Source organism: Amblyraja radiata, chromosome 8, assembly GCF_010909765.2.
Source record: "Amblyraja radiata isolate CabotCenter1 chromosome 8, sAmbRad1.1.pri, whole genome shotgun sequence".
NCBI lineage: Eukaryota > Metazoa > Chordata > Chondrichthyes > Rajiformes > Rajidae > Amblyraja > Amblyraja radiata.
The window spans coordinates 16,475,355-16,500,719 of NC_045963.1; the positions used below are offsets into that span (position 1 = coordinate 16,475,355).

At 39.3% G+C, this 25,365-nt stretch overlaps 1 protein-coding gene and 1 pseudogene across 35 annotated transcripts in view; both read left to right on the top strand.

The window, feature by feature from the left end:
* nrxn1 (neurexin 1) overlaps positions 1-25,365 on the top strand; it is a 1,413,544-nt gene that overhangs the window by 1,359,900 nt on the left and 28,279 nt on the right. The gene's annotated exons all lie outside the window — the stretch shown is intronic.
* LOC116976593 lies at positions 10,042-10,183 on the top strand (annotated as a pseudogene).

A 25,365-nucleotide genomic window follows, 5' to 3' on the forward strand; every position in this document is an offset into this window, starting at 1 on the left:
TTTGGTGGAATTAGAAAATGAATGCATAAATTGAAAAGCCAATGTGAAAAAAATATATTTATACACATTTAAATTAGAGGAATTACATTTGGGGGTTCTATTAAAAAGTAATTTACCTAATTTCTACTGGCAGACCATATTTTGCATGCACACTTCGGATGAGGCACCTATACTATAGCAAAACTCGTTTATTTTGGGCTGCATGCAAAATCAACGCAAAATTGGTCATCTGCTTTATTTTGCTTGCTATTCCTTTTACCGTTACAGCTCACTTCTCTTTAACTGATTTGTAGATTCATTTGTAGATTACACTGAATTGTGCTTCATTTACATTCAGATTCATACTACAAATGAGGATTTTTTTTAAACTGTTTCACTTTATTCTTTTATATTATTCCCTTTCCTTCCTGTTCTAAATTCCGCTGTAGCTTTCAGCATTTTTGGTTTACTTGTTTCTGGCACTGGCTGGACCTGCAGTCGCAATGGCCATTTGTGAGCACATCATGCAGCAATTGTACACTCATGTCTCCTTTCATCATTAGCTGCAAATCAATGCATATTATTCAACTGGAAATACTTGCGATGTCAATATAAGATATTGCTATCCATTTATGTTGTGGACTTGCCCGCACTGGCCAACATGTCCCAGCTACACTCGTCCCACCTGCCTGCGTTTGGTCCATATCCCTCCAAATCTGTCCTATTCATGTACCAGTCTAACTGTTTCTTAAATGTTGGGATAGTCCCTGCCTCAACTACCTTTGCTGGCAGCTCGTTCCATACACCCACCACCCTTTGTGTGAAAAAATGACCCCTCAAATTCCTTTTAAATTTTTTCCCCTTCACCTTAAACCTATGTCCTCTGGTTCTCGATTCCCCTACTCTGGGCAAGAGGCTCTACCCGATCTATTCCTCATGATTTTATACACCTCTATAAGATCACCCCCTCATCTTCCTGCGCTCCAAGGAGTCCCAGCCTAGTCAACCTCTCCTTATAGCTCAGATCCTCGAATCCTGGCAACATCCTCGTAAATCTATCCCTTACTCTCGTTGGTTTAACGACCAGCTCCGCTACTCCTCTACTACTACGGGATGCAAACATAAATTAAAGTAATGAATCACTGCAGTTTATCTTGGCTGGACACTCAGGTAATTTTTTTGGATATTAATTCATCAGATAAAAACTTTGAGGTAAAATATCAACACAAAAAGTTAAAATCAGCTTTCCATTTTCATACAAACACTTAATTTCCCCATGGAAAATCTGCATTCTTTTGCTTCATGTTTGCCAACCAGGCCAACGGAAACATATAAGATGACCCGGCTATGGTGGGGGGGGAAATAACTGTTTAGCTTCCAACATGTCTTCAAATTCCCTCATTGCCCTTAGTTAATTCCTCTGGGTCATCTGTGCTGGAGAAGCAACCTGGAAAATAAAAGTTTAATTTTACAGGCTATGCTTAATGGAGGTTTTAAATGTTTGTTTCCTGGTGCTATCCCTTAATAGTTATTACAAAACAATGCTCAACTTCTAAGTGAATTGCATTGCTGACAATGGGTCGGATTTTACTCAGTATCACAATAAAATATTTGATGGAGGCCAAAAGTGCCGGTGTTAACCTGTTTCCCCACTTTATAGTAGTTTGGGGAAGGAGAAGGAGGTCGTGAAATAGCATTGCATTCACTTAATGCTGGTGGCATTTCAGGTCAACACCAGTAACATCAGAGACAACTTGTTCACCACTGATCGGCTATAAATAAAATAAGGAAGGAAAATAAGGAGGCACTTAGCACCATGCTTGAGGGACATCTTTTCCTGGTGTTGCTGACAACAAACACTTGCTCTTGGCAGACACCTATTTCTAGCTGAGGTCCAATGATGTTCTCAGAATGATCGGTGCGCTTGCAATACCCTCTGCTACACTGGAAGGATCTTTCTTTACATCAGAGAATTAAGAAGTTAAAATATTTAAAGCTTCATCCCAGCCTTATCTGGAAACAGATACAAACACATAATTGTGCACATTTAACATTAGTGCTATGAAATCTACTCTGTATTGTAAACTGGGTTTACAAATACCAGATACATAAAACACATTAGAGAGTTCCACAATTGTCTCTGCCATCTGTGTTATCTAGAGCAGTGTACTGTAGCGCTTTTTTGAAAATAATGTTTACTTGTTAATTTTAAATAATTCATACTATACTCCAGTACATCAATAGTATGTAAAATACTGCTGTAGGGAAAATGGCTGAAATTGCGCCATGATGCAGTCTATTTCCATTTATTTAATATTTAAAATTCTGGTGCATTAATGATAAAATTAAATGGCATTAAATAGCATGTTTTAACGTAGGTCTCTCACATGCTAATAACATTCAGTCCAGGCTTGCTAATGGGTTTTTTTCTTATTAAAATTTATACAAACGTGTATTTTAAGTCATTTGAAGTCTATTTTAAAGCACTGATGTAAAGTAATTTCAGCCTTCAAACAGTTGGAGAAAAATATGTAAAATAGGTTATGCGAAATAGAAGTTATTATGTAAGATTGTTTATTTAACCAAAAATACTTGGAGATGATTATTGAAAAATAGTTAAAGAATGTGAATGAAATTCCCTCTGCTAATCAGATAAAGAAATATTTATTCTTTATCCAAATATGATAATTTATGTGATTAAGATTTCATCACAGCACCATCACACAACTTCTCATATTTGGATAAAGAATAATTAGTTCTTTATCTGACTAGTGGAGTAATTTCATTCACATTCTTAAACTAATTTGGAGATGTTTCTTCAATTTATGCGGGCAATTGGACTTGGTTGATTTGTATTGAGTTGCAACCCTCCCAGGGAAAAAAAAATAATGGTCTAATATGTTAGTAATGTAACAAAATAAGGAGCTTAATCGGCATCTTCTCGAAATAGCAAGGTCAATAAATTCAGCACAGGGAATTGAACACCTTTCCATTCCAGCTATCGAGTATCAGCATCACCTAATTTCATGTCAAGTCCAGCAAAACTAAATGCTGTATGAAGCACAATACTGACTCAACGGTGTACATTAACCCAAGCCACAAAGAAGCAACAAGTCCTGCAAAAATTAATTTGTGTAAACATCCTGGCAGAGAAAAGGCAAATCAGAGAAAAGCTAAGAGTAAGGGTGGAAAAGAGGTGAAAGAAAAGGTAATGAGGATGTAAGGAAAGTTAATGGAAGGAATTAAGGCCACATCGTAAATATAAATTATTGTCAGTATATGCTTTTGGCAGAATGTGATCTCATTGCCTAATGTCCCAACAATAAAAATGACACGTGGCACACATGAGCACTATTTTCATTGATAGGCGCAACTAGGTCTGTGGTGATGTTTAAAAAGGCTTAAACTTTGAGTTTTTGTAACATAAAAATACTCTGAATATGAACCAAACTTTTAGCAAGCTGTGTTTGTCCAGTTTAAAACATATACTATCTCAACAAATACCAAGTTCTGTCAACCTCTTCAAAATCAGAGCTCACGGTTCTAGATTAGGAAAGGAATCAAAAGTTATGGGAAGAAGGCAGGAGAATGGGGTTGAGAGGAAATAATAGATCAGCCATGACTGAATGGTGGCTGAATGGCCTAATTCGGTTCCTATATCTTTTGGTCTAAAGGTCACAGGATATATCATCACAATACAATCAATTGAGTCTGCTCTGCAATTCAGGAAAGATATGGCTGTTGTGGACTGCATGTCCAGTTTCCTAGTATCCTCTGACTCCAAAGATGTAAAAAAACTATCAATCTCAGCTTTAAATATACCTGATTACTCAGATCCAAATGTAACAATAAATTTGATAGTGGATCTTGTATGCCTTTGTTCCAAGGGTTATTGTGGAAATCGGATTAGTCAACAAGCATGTGAGAACATTGTCACAGCTGCTCAAGTTGGTAAAGCTCCAAGATGGCACAATTCACTCTGAGAGCATTCTTATTCGTTTTGTTGTCATTAATCTACAATATGTTTGTTTCAAAATCAAGTGTCATTAGTTGTTTGTTTCTTGCGACAGAGTAATCTTGATGTTGGATATGGGTATTTATTTCAATGGTGCAGGAGTTGATATCACTGTCAGATAAATTAAAGTATGTCGAATGTTGCATTTCTATAACACCATAATACTGCTTCTTATGCCTTTAATAGAATCCTCCCCTTTTCTGCTGGAACAACAAATGTGGCTGTATATTCCTTAATAATCTGTACAGCATGGAGACATGATGTCTCCCCATTACATTTTTTATTATGTTTTAATAGATAAATACTTTGCTTAATATGAAATATGTTTTTGGCAATGATTTATCCATTATATGCTTTTGGGTTATGTGTAACTAAATCACAACACAGGCAAAACTTTGAAAATATCTGTTATTGTTTTGGAGCAGCTTACCAATTACTATCTTAGTACTTTCCTATTTTTTATGATTTACTTCTTCACTAATGTTCATTGTTTCTCAAAATACCATGAAGATACCATTTTAATGATTGTTTTCTGATTTAATTAAATTAACATTTACCAATTTTTTTTTTAAATTTCTGTTTTCTGAGTGACCTAGGCATGAAATCGGGTTTACAAATTACAACCATTTATGACTATAGCGAGACCATAAGGAAACCTTATATCTCACCGGACTGTATTTGTTTAAATTGTACTCACTTGCTAAAGGTTATTTTTGTAGCGCTATTTCACGGGAGAAAATTCTTGTTTTACCTCGGAGCATGAGTTTTTCCCTTACTGAGCTTTGAGTTCTGAAATCACAATCTTATGCCAGGGTTTGTCAGAGGCTCTGTTGACGGAGATGTACAATATATCTTATCTGCAGAACAAACTGCTGCAATCCCTGCAGCAGCCTCTGGCAAACATTGGTCATTGCACGGCACGTGACTGATGAAGCTGCTTTGTGTCTTCCCTCACCCATCTGTGTGCAGGGCACTGATAGGCCAGGCTGATGCGGAGGCAATTTATCATTTTGATCTCCCACTGAGTCAGGGAGCTCTCCTGTCAGAAGTATTGATTTCAGAGGATGGACCAAATTTTCAAGGATTTCCATTAAGAATTAAAGAAAGCCGCATGTACGCAGCGGTCACTTGGTAGCCAGACAGGACAGAGCAGCATGGAAATGAAATGGCACTGTGAAACCTTTCAGGTAGCTCTTTCCATCAGAGTCATTGCACAACCTTGCCACTGCAACCTGCAGGCTACTCAGCTGCACATTTGAGCACTGCAGAGATTAATATGGCATGTTTGTCTAAAGGTTATGCATGGAAGTGAATCTGACCTGCATTTATCTTTTAGTGTTCTGATGACAGATACGGTGCCAATACCTCGAGTGGTATTAAGGGACTGAATGTCAAAAAATTCAGACAAAGTCATTTCTTGGTTGTCGGAGAGGTGCTGTTTACATGCATGAGAAGCCTGCAGCTTGTATTAACCCACCTATTGCCGTTACAAATTTCTTAATCCTCTTAATTTTGCAGTGTTTGGTTCGTGTGCGGGGCAGCATCCTCATCCCCATCAATTAACCACAGAAATTTTTTTTTGCACGAGAAAAATCTTCCGGCCGAGTGTAGCAGTTAGTGAGCTGGATGTCTATAGAGTTCTTTGAAGAAGTGTCTTCGACACATTCAAGCTTACCTTTCAATTACCAGTGTTGTTGTATTATTGCAATTAGCGTATTGTGCATGTATCTTTTTATCAATAGGATTATGCATGTGAAATAAAAATGTTTAGCGGAATAGTGGTAGCCTTTCTTTACCCGGAGCTTTTAATATAACTTAACTGTGAATATTTTTATGTCTTTCTAGAATTGGAATAATGCATGAAAAGTAGCATTTATGTAGACTTTTAAACTGTAATCACTGCAGTGTGCTGACTATGTGCTGCAGTGTGACGCTTGGTAGACTAATAATACCAATCTTAGGATCAGATTGTAGTTATCATTTATGACAACTTTTAATATTTGAATGACATGTGATTATTTATCTTGTTTTCCCCTATGCACTAATAAGAAATGGACTCTATCCTGACGTCCAAGTAAAACATTGAAATAGTGATTTAAAGATCTTTAAAAATGAGAATAGTTATTGAAAATAATCTGATTTGGCAATACATTTGCATGATTGTGAAAGCAACATTTTTTTGTTATTGAGTTAATTAAAAATACATGGTCATCCTGTTTGTTTTTATATATTTCACGTACAGTGAATGGAAGAAGCTTGTTTGGTTTTCCTGAGCTGGCTTCAGAATTAATCCATAGTAACATTTAAGGATTCTGAAATTTCTGCAAAATGGTTTTCTTGGTGCTCGGAGAATTTGTGCTTTGTAGTAATTCATTTTGACATGATTTGTGGTTGCCTTGGCAACAGCTTTTACTGTGGTCAGACCTACTTAAAGGGGTGTAGACTGGATGGTGCAATTGGCAATTTAAAGGCAACATGGGTGAGAATTAATGACCAGAATATTTATTTAACCAGCTTTTATATGTACGGGTGCAGCCAAGGTCAGTTCGTTTCCATTAAGGTTACGTGGGGAGCTAATAAGTACCAGAAGTAAAACTGCCAGGTTGTGGCATCAGGTAGTATGTAGTGTTGATTTGTCACCAGACCAACCATACTACCATATTGAAGATTAAGACTCAAGCATATATCCTCTTATAACTGCACTGCTGCACACGTATTCTGCAGTGATATGAAACGTGTGCTAATCTATTTAAAGGGATTGTTATCAACTCATAGATTTGCTGCTAAAGGGCTCCTGTTGAATGTTCTTAACATTCTGCAATGGTTTGGTGTTTACTACAGTTGTTTAAGAATCAAAAGTTATCTGATTTTCAGCAGCTCTGTACAAACTAGTTGCTCCCAGGCATTGGGGCATGGATATGATGTCCCAGCAGTGTAGCATGAATGAGCAATGCAACTCAGGGGGCACAATGACACGAGGGAGTGAAATTGACTATACTGACACTTGCATATGCTGCACCCACAACTGCAATGTAGTAGCAGAGCAAATAACATATTGGCATTGGCATTAATGGTTGCCAGTACAATGATGATAATAATAATAATAATAATAAACTTTATTACGGACTCAAGGTCCAGACACGGGGCAACATTACATTAAAAATGCATTGCATATTAAATATCATAAAATACATATAAAATCTTAGTATATCACTTATAAAAACATCATAATTTATATATTTTTTAAAACACAATACATAAGTTAAAAATCCAGATTAAAAGAATGATCAATGTCCTACAACGAGATAACGATACCAGTGTCTCCACAGCTGGGATTCGTAGCGTGTAGCGCTAACCCTTATGTTTGACAAGGCCACAATAAGCACATTTTTAGTCATTTATCCTGCAAATTAATTTATACATGTGATGTCTTAGGATAGCTTCTAAAGTACTGATTCCTGCAGCCACAAACATATTATTGGCACTACACCATCTAGGTTGCCTTAACAGTGTTCTCATGGCATCGTTATATGCCACCTTTAGTCTCTGCATACTTGTCTTTCCATAGTTCGACCACAGGTGCGCAGTGTAGAGTGGTGTGCAGTATGCTCTAAATAGCGACATCTTCACCACATCTGCACACGCACCAAATTTACGCAAGAGAATATTCGCCTGTACATACAGCATGCGTCGTTGCCTATAAATATCCTCATCATCTGTCATTTGTTCTGTAATAATATGCCCTAGATATTTTACCTTATTACAGACACTAAGATTATTGTCAGACAATTTAAAATCAGGAAATTTTAGACATTTATCCTCAATGAGTCCTTAATATTGTAATTTCCCATGTTTGAGCCGGAAATAGTTGCACAATGTTTTTTCAGTTTACAAATAGTTACGGTACGAAGGGAAGAAAAATGATTTCCTCGCTATTGAATGAAATTTGACTATATTCCTCTGTCCCTTGACAAAAACAAGCAATATATAAGCAATATCACGAATATATGTGAATAGTATAGGTTTGGAGGGATATGGAGCAAATGTTGGCAGGTGGGACTAGTGTAGCTGGGACATGTTGGCTGATTTGGGCAAATTGGGCCGAAGGGCCTGTTTCCACCCTGTATCATTCTATGACTCTATATCAACATATGAATTAGCAACCAAAGTAGCCATGAAGTCCACTCTACCATTTATTAAGGACATGTGTGATGTGCTTTCCTATTTACCCAGTCTAACTTTACATCCCCTTATTGTCTATTCTTGCTTAAAAACATTTAAAGACACTGATTAATTCTTTAATCTTTAAAGATTGGAAAAAGGCCAGAAATTAAAAGACAGAGAGTGTGTGACAAAAGGATTGGAGACCCGCGAATTGTGAAGCGAGAGCGGGCAATGTAGATGGAAGGGGAGGGGAAGGGGAAGGGGAAGGGGCGAAATAAGTGCAACTCCACAGAGGAGAGAGGAGGGCTAGGGAAATAAAAAGGGGGTAGAAGAACAAGAGGGAGGGTTGTGAAGTTTTGAAGGGTTGTGAAGTTTGGAAACCTCAATGCTCGTGCCGTTTGATTGTAAGTTACCCAAGCAGGAAACAACATGCTGTTCCTACAGTTTGTGTGTGGCCTCAGTCTGACACTGCAGGCAGCCCAGCACAGAAATGCCAGTACGGAATGGTTAGCAACCAGGAAATCCAGCAGGGCTGACCGAACAAGTATTCAGTGAAATGGCCACCGAGTCTACACTCGGTCTCGCCGATGTACATGAGGTCACACCGGGAACACCAGAAGCAGTAGATGAGGTTAGAGGAGGTGAGTATGAACCTCTGTCTAACCTGGAAGGATTACTGGGGTCCCTGGATGGAGCTGAGGGAGCAGTGTAGAGACAGGTGTTGCAGGCAAAGGTACCTGGGCAGGGAATGGTATGGGTGACAAGGGATGATTGAACCAAGGAGCTGCGGAGATAGCGGTCTCTGCCGAAGGTGGAAAGTGGTGGAGATGTGAATGGCGGTGGGAAGATGCGACGTTGGAGGTGACGGAAATGTCAGTGAATTATGTGTTGGATGCAGAGGCTGATGGGTGAACGATGAGGACCATCCTTGTTCCATCTGGAAGGAGAGGGGAGCGAGAGCAGAATTTTAGGACACAGAGACAACGCAGATGAGAGATTCATCTAATACAGCAGAGGGCAACCACGTTTACCAAGGAAAGAAGACCTCAGATGTCCGAGAGTGGAAAGCCTCATCTTGGTAGCAGATGTGGCATAAACAGAAAAATTGAGAGTTGGGGATGGAATCTTTGCAAGAGGTGGGTTGTGAGGAAGAGTAATCCACATGCCTGCAACTGTGAGAATCGGGAGGTTTGTTGTTGACATCAGTCAATAATCTGTCCTCTATGGAGCAATCAAGAAAGGTGTTAGGGATAGTCCACCTGACTTCCCTTTCACAAATTTATCCCGAGAACTTGAATATGCCCCACAATAACAAATGTCACAATAGCTTCTGAACTTTTGTGAATGACAGCTGTTGGTCAAACTATCCTGCGGTTTCCTGATATTTACAAGTGTTATTGATTTATTCATGATTAAAGAATAAATATTTTATTCTTTAATGATTAAAGACTCAAAAATATCCACTGAATTGGCCTCTACAACCTTCTGTGGCCAAGAATTCCACAGATTCTCCACCCTCTGACTAAAGAAATTTCTCCTCATCACCATTCGTGAAAGAACGTCCTTTAATTCTGAGGCTATGACCTCTTGTCCTAGACTTTCCCACTAGTGGAAACATCCTCTCCACATCCACTCTATCCGAGCCTTTCACTATTCTGTATGTTTCAATGAGATCCCCCATCATTCTTCTAAACTCCAGTGAGTTTAAAAGTGCCGAGTGCCATCAAACCCTCATCATAGGTTAACCTACCCATTCCTGGGATCATTCTTGTAAATCTCCTGTGGACCTTCTCCAGAGCCAGCATATCCTTCCTCAGTATGAGAATCCTCAGCAGTTAATCCTTCTTTGCATGGTAGCATATCTCATGGTTCATCCATTGTTTCCAGTTAACTGCCAGGGAAGAATCGGTGTTCACATTGGCCGATCTCCCAGGACGAGGCTATCCCATTGCATTACGATGTCCCCAAATGCGGGATGCTCGACTGCAAAATTGGTGGTAGTGGGGGACAGAGTTCGCACTCATAGGAGTTTATACCTGGGCGGCACGGTGGCGCTGTGGTAGAGTTGCTGCCTTACAGTGCTAGCAGTGCCGGAGACCCAGGTTCGATCCCGACTACGGGTGCCGTCTGCACGTTTTCTCCGTGGGTGTGGGTTTTCTCAGAGGTCTTCGATTTCCTCCCACAGTCCAAAGACGTACAGGTTTGTAGGTTAATTGGCTTAGTGTATGTGTAAATTGTCCCTAGTGTGTGTAGGGTAGTGTTAATGTGCGGGGATCGCTGTTCGGTGCAGACTCGGTGGACCGAAGGGCCTGTTTCCACTCTGTATCTCTAAACTAAACTAAAAACCTAACTTGGGGAATACTTATTTTGATGACTTGGGCATGCATTCCTCTGCACGCTTACTGATGAAGTATGTGATGGCAGTGGCATACTCATTTAGGATGGTGCTGTGTCCTTGAATATGGACTAATCTACCAACTCAAACCTGTCTCGTAGGGGCTCATCAATTTCCTCAGACAGCACGGTACCACTTTCTGTATTGGTTTATTTTTTAGAGATACAGCATGGAAACAGGGCCTTTGGTCCATTGAGTCCCTGACGACCATCGATCATTCGTTCACACTAATTCTATGTTATCCCGCTTTCTCACCATTCCCTCATCTACACGCTCAAGACAATTTACAGAGGCCAATTAACCTACAAACCTACGTGTCTTTAGGATATGGGAGGAAACCAGAGCATCCGAAGGTCACAAGGAAAACATACAAACTCCACACAGATAGCACCCAAAATCAGGATCGAACCCAAGTCTCTGGTGCTGAGAGACAGCAGCTCTACAAGCTCTGCCACTGTGCTTGTAAGCAGGGTATAGGAGCAGAGTCTAATGGTCCGATTTTCCAAAATGCAAGTGGCGATGGTGTGGTATCTTTGATAGTTGTGACACGGAGGACAGGAGATGTGTTGACTATATTTTTTGTAGCCTGGATGAAGCCTCCAGCAATGTTGAACAAGGCCTTGAAGTACTTCCTTTTAAGCCTTTTGATAACCGTGTATGTGCAAGCTTTACTTCTGCATGGGGTGGGATATACAATAAACTGCATTCAGCACAAAGAGAAATAACATTTGCTGTAAATACCAGAATGCAATCACACAAGATAGTCATATGACATGCAACAGATGGAATAAGGTGGCTAACAAGCATAATGAGTGTTCAGCCAAGGTTTGTGTGAATCTACCTCAAACAACTTTCTTTCTCTTCTTCTTCATTCTTCCAAATTCAGCTCTGTGTTGCCTGCTTCTCGGAGTGATCTAAGGCTGATCATAAAAATGGGTCCCACAGAGCATTAGCAGTTGGAGGAAGAAAATGTGTTTTTGGCATCGATCGTTGTGAACCATAGTTTAACATCTTGACCAGCTCAAGAAAATAATCAAGGGGAAGAAACGGTTGCCAAGGTTGGGCTGCCCTACTGCTTATTAACCTTTTTGTACCATCTGTTACTGGCTAAAACCTGCTTCTGATATTCATGAATTAATAAACTATTTTAGTCCTTAAACCTTACGTAACCTGTGATTATTGGACAAGGAACAAATTCATTCAGTAAAGTGATGCAGCCCTATCTAGAAACAATTCATTCTTGCTTGTCAAAAGCAGAATTATGCAGCATGGGGAACAAATACAACTGCAGATGGTGGAATCTGAAACCAGTACAGAAAATAGCTGATAGAACAGTCCGTGAAGCAGCGACTGTGGGGAAAAAAACTTAAGATTTCAGGACACACATTTTTCCTCAAAACTGGGAGAATAATGGAAGTCCAAGTTTTCAAAATAGAGCTGGGGAAGAGGAGTGGTGTAAGACAAAAGACAGATCAGATGATAAGGACCATGAGTGCTGATCATCAGGCAGGTGATTGTATGCCATCTTGTCATGTAAGCAAGAGCAAGCATCACATAAGGCATTTGATTGATGTGGCTAATAATTAGATATTGTCTGGAAAGCTTAAAGCCCCTGTCCCACTTAGGCAATTTTTTCGGCGACTACAGGCAACTAGGCTCTCGCCACATGGTCGTGGGGTGTCGCCTGTATGGTCGTGAGTAGTCTCCTCAAGTCACCTAAAGAGTCGTAATGTTTTTCTGGTCGCCACTGGAATTTGAAATGTTCAAAACTTTTCGGGCGACTGTGGGCTTGATGTAGCTTGTCTTCTCCTGTCGTAGGTGCTGTCGTAGGTTGTCACCAGGATGACGCAGGTTGTCGCCAGGTGACGTTGGTTGTCGCAGGGTGCTGACTTCGGTGAATTGCATTGGCGACTAACAACATCAACCTACGTCAACCAGCGACTGAATTGTCTTCAGTTGTCACCGACAGGGTCGTTGCTTGTCATAGCTTGTCGTGGGTGGACGTAGATTGACTTTGGTTGTCGCCTGTGTGGTCGTAGGTTGTTGTAGGTGTGGTCATAGGTGGACGTCCTAATGGGTCGCCGGTTGTCCGTAGTTTGACGTCGTTTAGGTGGTAGGTTGCGTAGACATTGTTGTAAGGGGGGGTCCAGTCGCCACTTTTTCGGTGTCCTGCTACAACTGTGACAGTCACCGAAAAAAATCACCTAAGTGGGACAGGCCCTTAAGAGGCACAAGTGAAGCATATAACACTGGCGGCGCGACTCACCCGTTGCAGCGGCCCCTACAGCCTGTCTGTCTTTTTTTTGTTTTATGTCTAGTTAAATGTAGTGTTGGTGTTTTTTTAATACTGGTTTTAAGTGTATATATGTGGGGGGCGGGGGGGGTGAGGGGGAAACTGTTTAAAATCTCTTCCCTGTCCGGGAGACCCGACATTTTCCCTGTCGGGTCTCCGTTGTCGTTGGGGCCTAGCACCATGGAGCGGCCTCCAACCTGAACGACCCGGGGGCTCGGGAGACTGCGGAGCTGCGGACTACTCACCATCGTGGGACTGGCTGGCCTCGGAGCATGGGGAGCGGTGGTGATTCGCTGCTGCGACTCGACTCCTGGGGCTCAGATGCTCCAGCAATGCAGCCGCAGGTCCGGTGGACTGGGACATCGGGAGCTCGCGGGTCCGGGTGGAGAGACCGCTTCCCGGAGCTCCAGCAACGCGACTTCTCCAGCCCGTGTCGCGGGGTTGGAACGACCCGGAGCAGGGACGTACATCACCCGGCACGGCTTCATGGCCATGGGGCATTACAGCACCCGCCGGGGGCTCCAACACTGTGACTTTTAGACCGGGAGCGGGGCCGTAAATTGCCCGGCACGGCTTAAAATGGCCGTGGGACTTATCATCGCCCGCCTGGGGCTTGGACATCGGGAGAGAAATGGAGAACAGGGGAGAGAAAAGACTTTGCCTTCCATCACAGTAGGTTCACTGTGATGGATGTTTGTGTGAATTAAATTGTGTGTATGTCTGTAGGAAATTGTCTTTGTTTGTATGGCTGTGGAAACGGAATTTCGTTTGAGCCTCACTGAGGCTCAAATGACAATAAATTGTATTGTATTGTATTGTATTGTATTGTAACAGGGTGAAGAATGTAATTGGGTAAGTGGCAGGTGGAGATCCTGATGCAGATTGTTGGTGAAATGAATGTTGCTAATATAATGCACTGGACAGTCATGCTGTTTGTGGCATAATCTGTTATATTTGTTGACTCATTGTGGCACTGCGTCTAGTTTTTCCAACTTGACTTTTGGCATTCAACTCCCCCAGCTAACTCTTCCTCCATAACATTTTTTGGCCTGAGTGGGTTCTTAACCCCTAATGAAAACCACTGTAGAATGGATAGATGTGTACATGCATTTGTTTATTCTAAGGCTCTTCACAGAATATCTCTGCAACTTTCTGTACACTCTTGCATGTCGGAGAGCAGTTAATCACGCGATGCCAATGCTGAAAGAGTTGACATCCTTGAATTAACAATCATTGTTCACAGCAATGTTACATATAATACATCCTATTCCCTTTCAGGATTGATCACCAAAGCGTTTGATCCGTTAGAAATAGTTGCCTGGACATTTGTTCTCACCTCCCCAGTAGGAACGTCAATTCTGCTTCCAAATGTCAATTTTGCAGTAGCAATTACACTAAATTTTGATGTAGAAAAAATACTATGTATATATCACCATGTTGTATGTATTTGCTATCGATCAGAGATAAACATCTGGACAAATATTTCTACCTCTGCCAAAACCAAAATTAAATACATAGAACGGTATAGCTCAAGAACAGGTCCCACCACCCATAATGTTTGTGTTGATAGTGATGCCAATGTAAACTAATCCCATCTGTTTGCATGTGATCAATATTCCTCCATTCTCTACCTGTTCATATTGCCTGTTGTAAATGCCTCTTAAACATTGCTGTTTTATCTGCTCCTATCACCTTCCCTTGGCATCTGCCACTCTCTGTGTAAAATCAACATGCCTCACACATCTCATTTAAATTAACCTTCTCTCACCTTAAATTCATGCACTCTGGGATTTGATGTTTCAGTGCTGGAACAAAAGTTTGATTATCCACCTTATCCATGCCTTTCATAATTTTATAAATATGTATAAGGTCTCCTGACAGCTTCCAACACTTGAAAGAAAATAATCCAAGTTCATCTAACCTTTCTTAATTACCATTACTCTCTAATCCAGGGAACATGCTGGTGTTATTATCCTCCTTCTCTAAACTCTCCACATCCGCAAGGGTCAAAAATGTTTAATTGTCATATATACAGCTGCGACATGTTTTCCTACTGTTATTCTCAATAGCCCGAACGATGAAGGCAAGCAAGCAATACACTTTCTTTGCCACCTTATCTAATTGTGTTGCCACTTTCAGGAAGTTATGGACATTTATCCCAAGACCCCTTTGTATATCAACATGCTTAAAGGTCCTGCCATTGGCCCCTCAAAGTATAACGCTTCACACTGATAGAATTAAATTGTAATCATTCAAAAAAGATCCATTAAAGTTCTTTGAAAATGTAGTTGTGCTATGGCTAACAGGGAAGAAATATACATACTGTAGTTTAACAGAAAGCATGTGATAAGGTTATTGTAGGAAATAAATGCTCGTGGAGTAAGAGGTAACATATCGGCATGTAGAGAAGATTAGCTGGCAGACAGGAATCAGAGGGAAGTATACATTTACCTTTTGCCTGGATGGTAAGAACAAAGAGTATTATGCCTTAAGGATTGGTGTTGGGAGCTTATTTTGTTTACAATTTATATCAATGACTTGGACGAAGGCACTCAAGGTAGTGAGTGGGGAAAAAAGCTGGCAAATGGAGCATGGTATGAGAAAATGTGAAATTGTTAATTTCGGCTATAAAAATAGATAGGAAGCATTTTATGTTAAAATTGAACAGTTATGTTTCAATTATACAGGACACTGGTGAGACCACATCTGGAATACTGTGTACAATATTGATCTCCTTATTTATGGAAGGTTGTTAATGCATTGGAAGAAGTTCAGGAAAGATTTTATACAATAATGCCTGGAGCGGATGATATGAGAAAGTCTGGGCAAGCTAAGCTTGTATTTGCAGGGGTTTAAGGGACTTACTGTAATTGAAACACAGAAAGGCCTTGGATGTGTGAATGTTGAAAGGTTGTTTTGTTGCATGGGGAGAATCTAGAACCAGGGGTCATTGTTTAAATATAAAGAGTCTTTATTTTTAAACAGAGATGAGGTGATTTTTGTTTTCTCCCAGAAGGTTTTAAGACTTTGGACCTTTTCTTCAAAGGATAGCAGAAATCTTTGAATATTGTTGAGGCAACGGTAGAGAGATTCATTATTAACAAAGAAGTGAAAGACAAGAATAAAAGCTTTAGAAAAGGTGCAGTAGAGGTTCACCAGGACGTTGCCTGGATGAGTCGGTATTTGCCAGAAGAAGTGGTTGGACAAATTTGGATTGCTTTCTGGAGGGTCAAATTGGTTTAATTTGGCATTGTAGAAACATAGAAAATAGGTGCAGGAGTAGACCCATTTGGCCATCAAGCCCCCACCACCATGCAATATGATCATGGCTGTTCATCCAAAATCAGTACCCCGTTCCTGTTTTCTCCTCATATTCCGTGATTGTTAGCCCCAAAGAGCTATATCTAACTCTCTCTTGTAAACATCCTATAAACATCCTTGTAAACATTCTATAATGCCAAATTAGCCTCCACTGCCTTCCGTGGCAGAGAATTCCACAGATTCACAACTCTCTGGGTGAAAAGGTTTTTCTCATCTGTCCTAAATGGCCTACCCCTTATTCTTAGACTGTGACTCCTGGTTCTGGACACATATATTGTGCGTTAAAGGTCTGTTCTTGTGCTATACTGTTCTAAATTATGTTGGAAGACAGAGCTGGGGTTACAGTCAGGCAATCCATTGTCTTATTGAATGTGGAGTTGGCTGAAGGGGTTGAGTCAACTGCTTCTGCTTCTAATTTGTATGCATGTATCTTGGTAATTTTCAAAAACATGCAAAGGTCATCATTATTGTCACAATGGCAATGATGACCTTCACTACAATAACCTGTGCTTAGAGTCTGAAGACAGGTCTCAACCCGAAATGTCACCTATTCCTTTTCTCCAGAGATGCTGTCTGACCTGCTGAGTTACTCCAGCATTTTGTGTCCGTCTTCGGTTTAAATCAGCATCTGCAGTTCCTTTCTGCACCGTACAGTTTTTAAATGGGTAAACATCTCACATTGTTTCAGAGAAGCATAATCAGTTCGAGGCTGACACTGAGCTAGATGAGGACATATTACAATGGTTGCCAAACACCTCAACCAAAAATATATGTTGAACCATTGTTTTGAAGAAAACAATAATGACTACAGAGGATGTACCGGATCACAGGTCTCTCCTGCTGAAGGTTTTGTGTCTACAGTGAATCAAGGGTTCTAGAGGATACCCAAGACACTTTAGGAATGAGAAACAGGACAAGGCTGTTTAGCCCCTCACATCTGCTTAGCGATGCAAAAGGTCATGGCTGTAATTACACCTTAGCGTCTCTCTTCTGTATTGTCCATATCCCCTAGTGATCTTAACATCTGAAAATCTGGCACTATCTATCTGCAATATATTCAAAGACTAGTCGGCCATCTTAAGAAGAGAGTCCAATCAATTTAGTATCTTTTGCAAAATATATATTTTTTCTCTGTCCGGATCCCCAATGTTCCAGGTGCCTCTTACCATGGCCCTGCATAATTGGAGTAAGATGTCTCTACTCTTGTACAGGTCCTTGCATTGTATTGTGTTGTGTTGATTGCCAGGTCTTTGAAAGCTTGTAGAACAGAAATGATAATTGGGAGTGAATTACGGAATCAATTTTGATTCTTTCATAATAAAAGATTTCTTTAATTTGGAGCAATATGGGGCGGCGAAGGTAGAGATGGTCGGATTTAGTGCTTTAGCTTAAGGAAAAATGGTAAAGTTTATAGAAAGGTAGAAGGTGGGAAGCTGCCTTAGAAATTAATTCAGGTCAAATTTACAGTTTACAACAGGTCCAGGAGTGTTTTGTTTTCAATAGTAAGCAATATGAAGGAGTGGCAGAAATGGATAAAGTGGGGGGGAGATAGAAGCAGCCACTCCGGACAATGCCAGTCATTGCATTGTGTTTTCCTCAATCGATTAATAAGCATTCCCTTAATTTTACAGGGCACACGAATCCTTTGTTACAAAAAATAACAGATATACAATACAGTACAATACAATACAATACAATACAATACAAATTTATAGAGATATGATGACATTATTGATATATTGTGAAACAAACTGAAATAAACATATTAAATTAAATTATTTTTATTTTATGTAAGACTCATTAATATGATTGCATTTATAGTGCAAGTCAAAGGGAAAAATCCAAATGCATTTACAGCAGAATGCACATTTTACATTATGTATTACCCTGGAGAGCACCTCAACGGAAGAGAACCAAATTATTAATAACATTGCATTCTTGGTTAAAAAGCCTTGCCTGGTAAACACAAGTGATATGATGTATTTTTATATTTAATGATAAAACAAGCTGATTACTGTAAGATTGGCTGGGATTTTTTTTTAAACATCACAAAATAATTTGAGATCAAAAGCTGAACATTATATGCCCATAACTGTTCCAGTACAAACTGGGTGACAGTAGGGAGGATTGCTCAAGCTCGCAATTTTCCCCATCCCATTTGCAGCAAAGATTATGTTTTTTCGCCAGATCCCAATTTTATCAGCTGCGTGAGGTATTCGGAAAATCCACAGGAGTTTTGAAGCATTTTCTGCAAAGCACAATTATACTGCACAAAAGAAGACACGTACCTGCAATCTTAGCAGCAATTTGGTAGAGACCTTAGAATGTTCAGGCTAGTTCAATTAGTGCGTCAATAGCCTTACTTTTCACACAGGGTCATAAAAGAATTGTGTACTTGGATTTAGTGACCAAAATAAACATTACCAATCTTAACTACAGTGTGTAGTTTCTTCAAATAAACTGAAATCGAAGAATAGATGATACCCCTTATCATTCTGTCTACAGCTGGCAATATTTTAAAAAACTTTGCAAGTTCCAGAAATATAGGCGGACGTGAATGAAAAACACATTATAAATTGTAGTACCAATTCTTAGCGATTTGTTAGATCAGTTTTTCAGTTCTATGGTTAGTTAGTTAATTAAACAAAGGCTGTTTTTCTGGAAGAACTGCAAAATGACTACACATCTAATTGCTATTCAGACAGTCATTTTCTGTTGATTCAAAGTGGAGGAATTATACAAAGGGTAACTGCATGTTTAAAGCTGAAGTGATGATCCTTGATTATTCATATCCTACAAGCCTTTTGTAATAAAATGTACACTCATTCCATAAAATTGAAAGCATGAATCACCTATCTTGGCAAGCAATGCAAAAAATAAGGCTCTTTTTGGCATCAAATATATTTTGCAACTACTTTCATGGTTTGTGTTTAGCTGAGAAATTATTAACAAAATATTTGAAAAATGTTGTAAAATCGATGGTTCAGATTTTCCAGTGCAACAGGAGTGCAAAAGAATGTTTCATGTACATGCTCAAAATTACTAACTACCGTAAACGAGTCAACTATTGACATGTCATTATTATGGCAGTGATGCAATCAGAGAAGTAATAAAATAAAACATCCCAACCTCCTCTTAATAAAAATGCAATAACAATGCCTAACACTGCAAAGAATAGCTACATTACCAGGTTCATTTACCACTGGCGTGCACTGTTAGCTGAGCAGCCATTAAAGAGTATCACTAAACTGGAGATGTAAACGCAACAGTAAAGGCTTCTGCCCCTAATCGCAAGTCCACTGTAAAATGTGCATGTACTGGAACCTAGATGATCGCGGATGCATGGAAGGGTGGGATCGTTGATGCATGGAGTGCATGGAAGGGTGGAATCGTTGATAAATGGAGTGCGTGGAAGCGTGGAAACTGGATGGAAACACGGGGAGCGTAGTTAATAAATGTCCACATTCCAATAAGTTAATGAAAAGAAAGATCAGACCTTGTTCTAATATCTGCCATGATGGAAGTTTTCTCATAAAGTAGACATTTCAGGTTAAGATGACTTGCTTCCACTCAAAATCTGTAGGTTTCAATTGGATGGTTTGGTCACTGTGGGACCTGCAGATTCTCCCACAAGTGGAGCAGGAACTACTTGTTTGGGTAATTTGGGAGGCAGTGTGCTCCTTGCACACTTTATGCCAGGCTTTTGCATGCTCCTAAGAAAGGCTTATTGCCACCCAAATGTTCCTTCTCCATTTGGATTGGTCACGTGGCAGAGATTCCCATGAGTCAGTGAAGTGCTTTATTTTTCAAATAACATGACTTTTTGCATGAAGAAACTCAGAGTAGAGTACCTCTTTCTGTTTCTAGTTTTGGGCAGGTAAATGATGTGATGTCCTTTCTGGAGACAAATACAGTGTTGGGGTTGTTAGTTTGGGGAAAAAGCACTGATGTAGGTTTGCATATATACAGATAATGGACTGGGAAGAGTTTGCAGAGATATCAATGATATTTATGTGTATTATATGCCTCTTGATAAACAATGTCCACGTGATTCAGCTACTGGAAGTGGTTGAGAATAAACTTTGCACTGACATTCCTGTTGGCAGACAGCAAGAATGCCGTACTCCCATACCAAGTATTGAACAGGCGACAAAATCCATGCAGTTGTCACTTGGTGCCTACAGAAGTTGAGGTGTAAAATTAAATAGATAAAACTAAAACCTCCTTATGTCATTCATTAGTTATGATAGAAAATAACATTGTGGATAACATAGCAAATGATATGATGGTGCAAGATATAATCTGGTATGACAAGGTTTGCTTGTTTCCTTGCTTTAATGTATTCACCTTAATGACTTGACAAAAGCATATTATACATGTCTACACTAAAATTAAATGGATGTGAGGAAATCCAGTAAAATAGTCAAAAAAGTGTTTTCATTTTCATTGGTGCATGATGTTTTAAAGGAAGCAATGTGGCTATATCGCTGCTCTATTAACATGATTTTTTTGTGTGCACTACATTTCTGTGCCTTATGAGTATCCTGACAATGTATTAATATCTACTTTCAAAGAGACAACAGTCATTCTTTAAATATTTATACAGCTACATTAAATTTTTCATTCTTAATAGATTCAAGTAAAACAAATCTCAATAATGTCAGACAGATATTTAGTAGATTTACGGCATCGAATGAGATTTTTTTTTGTCTCTCTTTGCAATCCAATGCAATTTATTTCATTAAGAAATTTGATTCATTTTGGTATAATTTGGTGCAACACAATATTGTAATAATATTAATAGTTAATAATATTAAAAATAAATTAAATTTAAGGTGGAAATTCTACTTGTTTTTAGGATACTAAAAATGGATTCATACTTGCTTTTCACCGTTGGTGTAATTTTCCTACCCTGTTGACAATACATTCATGAAAGGTAATGTGTGCAGAGCATTGGAATAATGGAACATTAGCCACCCTCTGGCCTTCCAGGAGTGAATGTCCAGGGCTTTATTGCTTTTGAATACAATAGACACTTTCTCCAATTCTGCTCTTGTCAGGAACATTAAAATGTATTCTAAAATGGACTATTGTTAGGTTTGAAATCCAAGACCGAAGCAATTAAGGAGATGAGAATCAAAATTGTGCACTCTAGTGCGAGCCGCTAAATTGACCAATCATGGCCACATTCTTTCCACTCTCTGTGGGTCTGTCACCCTATCTTTTACAGAGCCAGTGATGGAACAACTTGAGTTATTTCATTGTATAGAAATAGCATGCTGTATTGTGTTACAATTGGAGTAAAATACTAATTATTTGCCCAAATTCAAAAGTCCATCATCAGCAGGGCTGACCTAAAGAAAGATTGCCTTAAAAATTACTGATATAATGAAAAGGTGTTTGTTTAACATTTTTTTTTGTTTTACTCAGAGGGGCAAGAAAATCATTTGTCATCACATGCGGTTCATAGAATAGTGTATTTCAATATAGTTTTCAACATTCTATCATGTATTTTCATAAATGAAAAATTTACAATCATTGTATGAAAATGTTTATTAAGAATCCTTAATTGCAAGGTAAATCACGGTAACCAGTTTCAAAATACCGAGAGACATGATCACCATTTTCTTGCCACCGTGAAATCTTTACTGGAACTATTTAAAAAAAATCTATGAATTATATATATCGAATCATGACATGCTATTTTGTTTAACAGTGTTAGTAATATGGAACACTGTGCAATGCACAGTGGACACAGAGAGCACTTTGGACACAGAAATTTAAAATATTGTTTTCTGATAGAATCATAGAATCATTACTACATGGAAGGAGGCTACTCTATCCATTGGGTATTGGGTATAGGCTCTATGTAAGAGATATTATGTCCGTCTCATTCACTCGTCCTTATCCCATATAACTGAAAATGATCTGCAATTTATTAACTACCTCTTTGGTGACGCTCACTCAGACTATCGTGGATCAGACTTCGCTGGCTTTACCTTGCACTGAGCGTTATTCCCTTATCATGTATCTATACTGTAAATGGATCGATTATAACCATGGTGACTGGTTAGCATGCAACAATCTTTCTGGTGACTGGCTAGCACGCAACAAAAGCTTTGCACTGTACCTGTACATGTGACAATAAACTAAACTGAGCTGAACTGAACTGAAGTTCAGATATTTATCCAACTCTCATTTGAAGGTATGAATTAATTCTGACTCCTTGCCTACCACTGGTGTGTAGTCCAGACCTGACATTGTCAAAAAGGTGTTACTCATTTTACTTTTGATTCCTTCAGCAATTATTTTCATTTTGTGTCTCCTATTCTCAAAACTGTCACAAATTAGGACAAATTCCCTCTAACAACTATGCATCTTCATGGTATAAATACCTCTGTCAGATCCCCTCGCATCATTCTCTCTTCAAAGGAGATCACTGCAGCTTCCCCAGTCTTTCCATGGCTAGTGTTCCATAAACTTGGAATCATTTTAGTAAATATTTTTGGCATCCTTCCTAAAAAACTAACATTTTTCTTAAAACTTGGCTCCCAACTATACAAATAAAACATCAATTGTATGTGAGCCATTGTGAAATGAAGGCTCATCATTACCTCCTTGTTCTTCTAATCTCTTCCTCTAGTTATGTCCAGTGCTCTGTACAGCTACTTTCAGTGCCACTGGCTCTGTGCACATATACCACTGTCACCTTTTGCTCCTTGTTCCCGATTTAGTATCATGCATTCTAGTTTATATTGCTCTTCTCATTCAGCCTTACAAAGGCATCTCTTTGCACGTTTTAGTTTAGTTTGGATACAGCATGGAAACGTAATGCTTATTAGCATTAAATTTCACTTCCCATCTCTCTGTCCATTTCATCAAGCAAATTATATTCTTTTGAAATCTATTATTATAATACCTATGGTGCAGAACTCCTCCAAATTTTATGTCATCTGTAAATTTGAAAATTGTGCTCCTAACACCCAAGTTCAAATCATTAATGTACCTTAAGAACAACAATCAATGTCTGTGGAGAGCTCTACTGAACATTTATGTTTACTCTGAAGAACAACTTTTCACCCCTGCTGCACTATTTCTTGACATTTGGCCAATTTTCTCAATCCCTTTTATCTGACGGGCTTCAATCTTGATGACAAGCCCATTATGTGGCACTTTATCAAATGCCTTTCAAATCCATTAACATCACACCAATTGCATTGCCCTTGTCAAACATCTCTGTTACTTCATAAGAAAACTGTCAAGTTAGGCAGACATAATTTGGGTTTATTAGATCATGCTGGTTTTCTCTAATAATTCAACCTTGTCCAAATGACTACTTGTCCCTGTTTAATGTTTCCAAAACTTTTCCTACTGCTGAGGTTTATCCCCATGCCTTTCGTAAACTATTAATTTGTGCTTTCCACTATTCTATTCTCAGGCACCACTTTTGAATCTGTTAATGTTTGCAAGATTACGGCCAGGACTTCTATTGGTCGTGGTATTGGTTCTCTCACTTCAGGTAGCCCCGTCATTCCCTCTCTCTCCATTCCTCCACCACCTAAGTTGCACTAGCTTCTCATTTTCACCCTACAAACAGCTTACAATGGCCTGTTTCCTTTATCATCATTGCTTTTTGGCATATATTTCATTCATTGTTTTTTATCTCTCCACATCACTGTCTGCATTTCTCATTTCCCTTATCCCTAACCAGTCTGAAGAAGGGTCTCGACCCGAAACGTCACCCATTCCTTCTCTCCAGAGATGCTGCCTGTCTCGTTGAGTTACTCCAACATTTTACGTTTATTATTGTCATATGTACAGTGAAAAAAAACGTTGTTTTACATACAGTTTCGGCAAATCATGCCGTATATGAGTTCAACAGGTCATGCAAAAAGAGTAAGGATACAGAGTGCAAATATAGTGTTACAACTACAGGGAAAGTGCAGAAAAATGTGCAAGGTCTGCAATGTGGTAGATTGGGAGATCGGGAATTTATCGGTGGCTTATGAGATGAACATTCAATTGTTCAATAGCAGTGGGGAAGGAGCTGTTCTTGAAGCTGGTGCTACATACTTTCAAGCCTTTGCACCATTTACCTAATGATAGTATGGAGAAGAGAGAATGCCTGAGGTGTGACTGGTCCTTGATTGTGTTGGCTGCTTTCACGAGGCAGAGTGAAATGTAAATGGAGTTGATGGGAGGGAGGCTGGTTTGGGAGATGAACTGGGGTGCATTCGTAGCTCTGCAAGTTTTTGTGATCTTGAGCAAAACAGTGGCCAGGTCAGGTTCTAATCCATCCGTCCAGAATGTTTTCTGCAGTGCATCTGTAGATATTGTCAAGAGTCATGAATGTTTGATTGTCATACATACCGGCAACAGAATAATTTAATTGTTACTTGCTGCAGCTTAACAGATGATGCAATAGCATACAGATAAATATACAATAACATATTATATAATAAATTAATAATCTGTAATACTAGGTTAACCAGTGCATAGTGGTGCAAAACCAAAGTATGTAGAGTAACTAAAAACATAGTAGCATAGTAGGGCTGTGGTTATCATTGTGTAGTATGTTCACAAGTCTGATGGTTGTTAGGAAGAAGTGATTCTGAAGCTCATGGTTTACAAGTTCCTGTCCTTTCTTCCCAATGGTAGAAGTGAGCTGAGAGCATGGACAAGGTGGTATGGGTGCTTGATGATATTAGCTTTCTGGAGATACCTTCGCTGGTTGGGAGGTCAATATCCATGATGGGCCAGCAATGTCAATCATTTCTTGAAATCTCCTTCATTCCTGGACATTTGAGTTACCTGATGCTCTTTCCCATGGAAAGGTTCAGTGGAGTATTCAGGGACATACCAAGCCTCCTCAATCATCTAACGAAGTAGAGATGTTGATGAGCTTTCTTTATGATTGCTTTAGAAACACTGATGAGCTTTCTTTGGATTAGTAAGTCCTTGGAAACATGCAGCATTTCCTTAGTCTTCTGAGGAAGTAGAGCCATTATTATGCTTCCATATCATGTGACAGTGCAGTTGGACCAGGACCAATTGCAGGAGATCTTTATACCTAGGGACCTGAAGCTCTTTGCCAGCTCCAGTTAAGTACCATTGACACAGACTTCATTTATAATTCTTTCCCTCCTTTTCTCAGCAACTTTGGATTCATCACATATAATATTTTCTTTATTTCTTAAG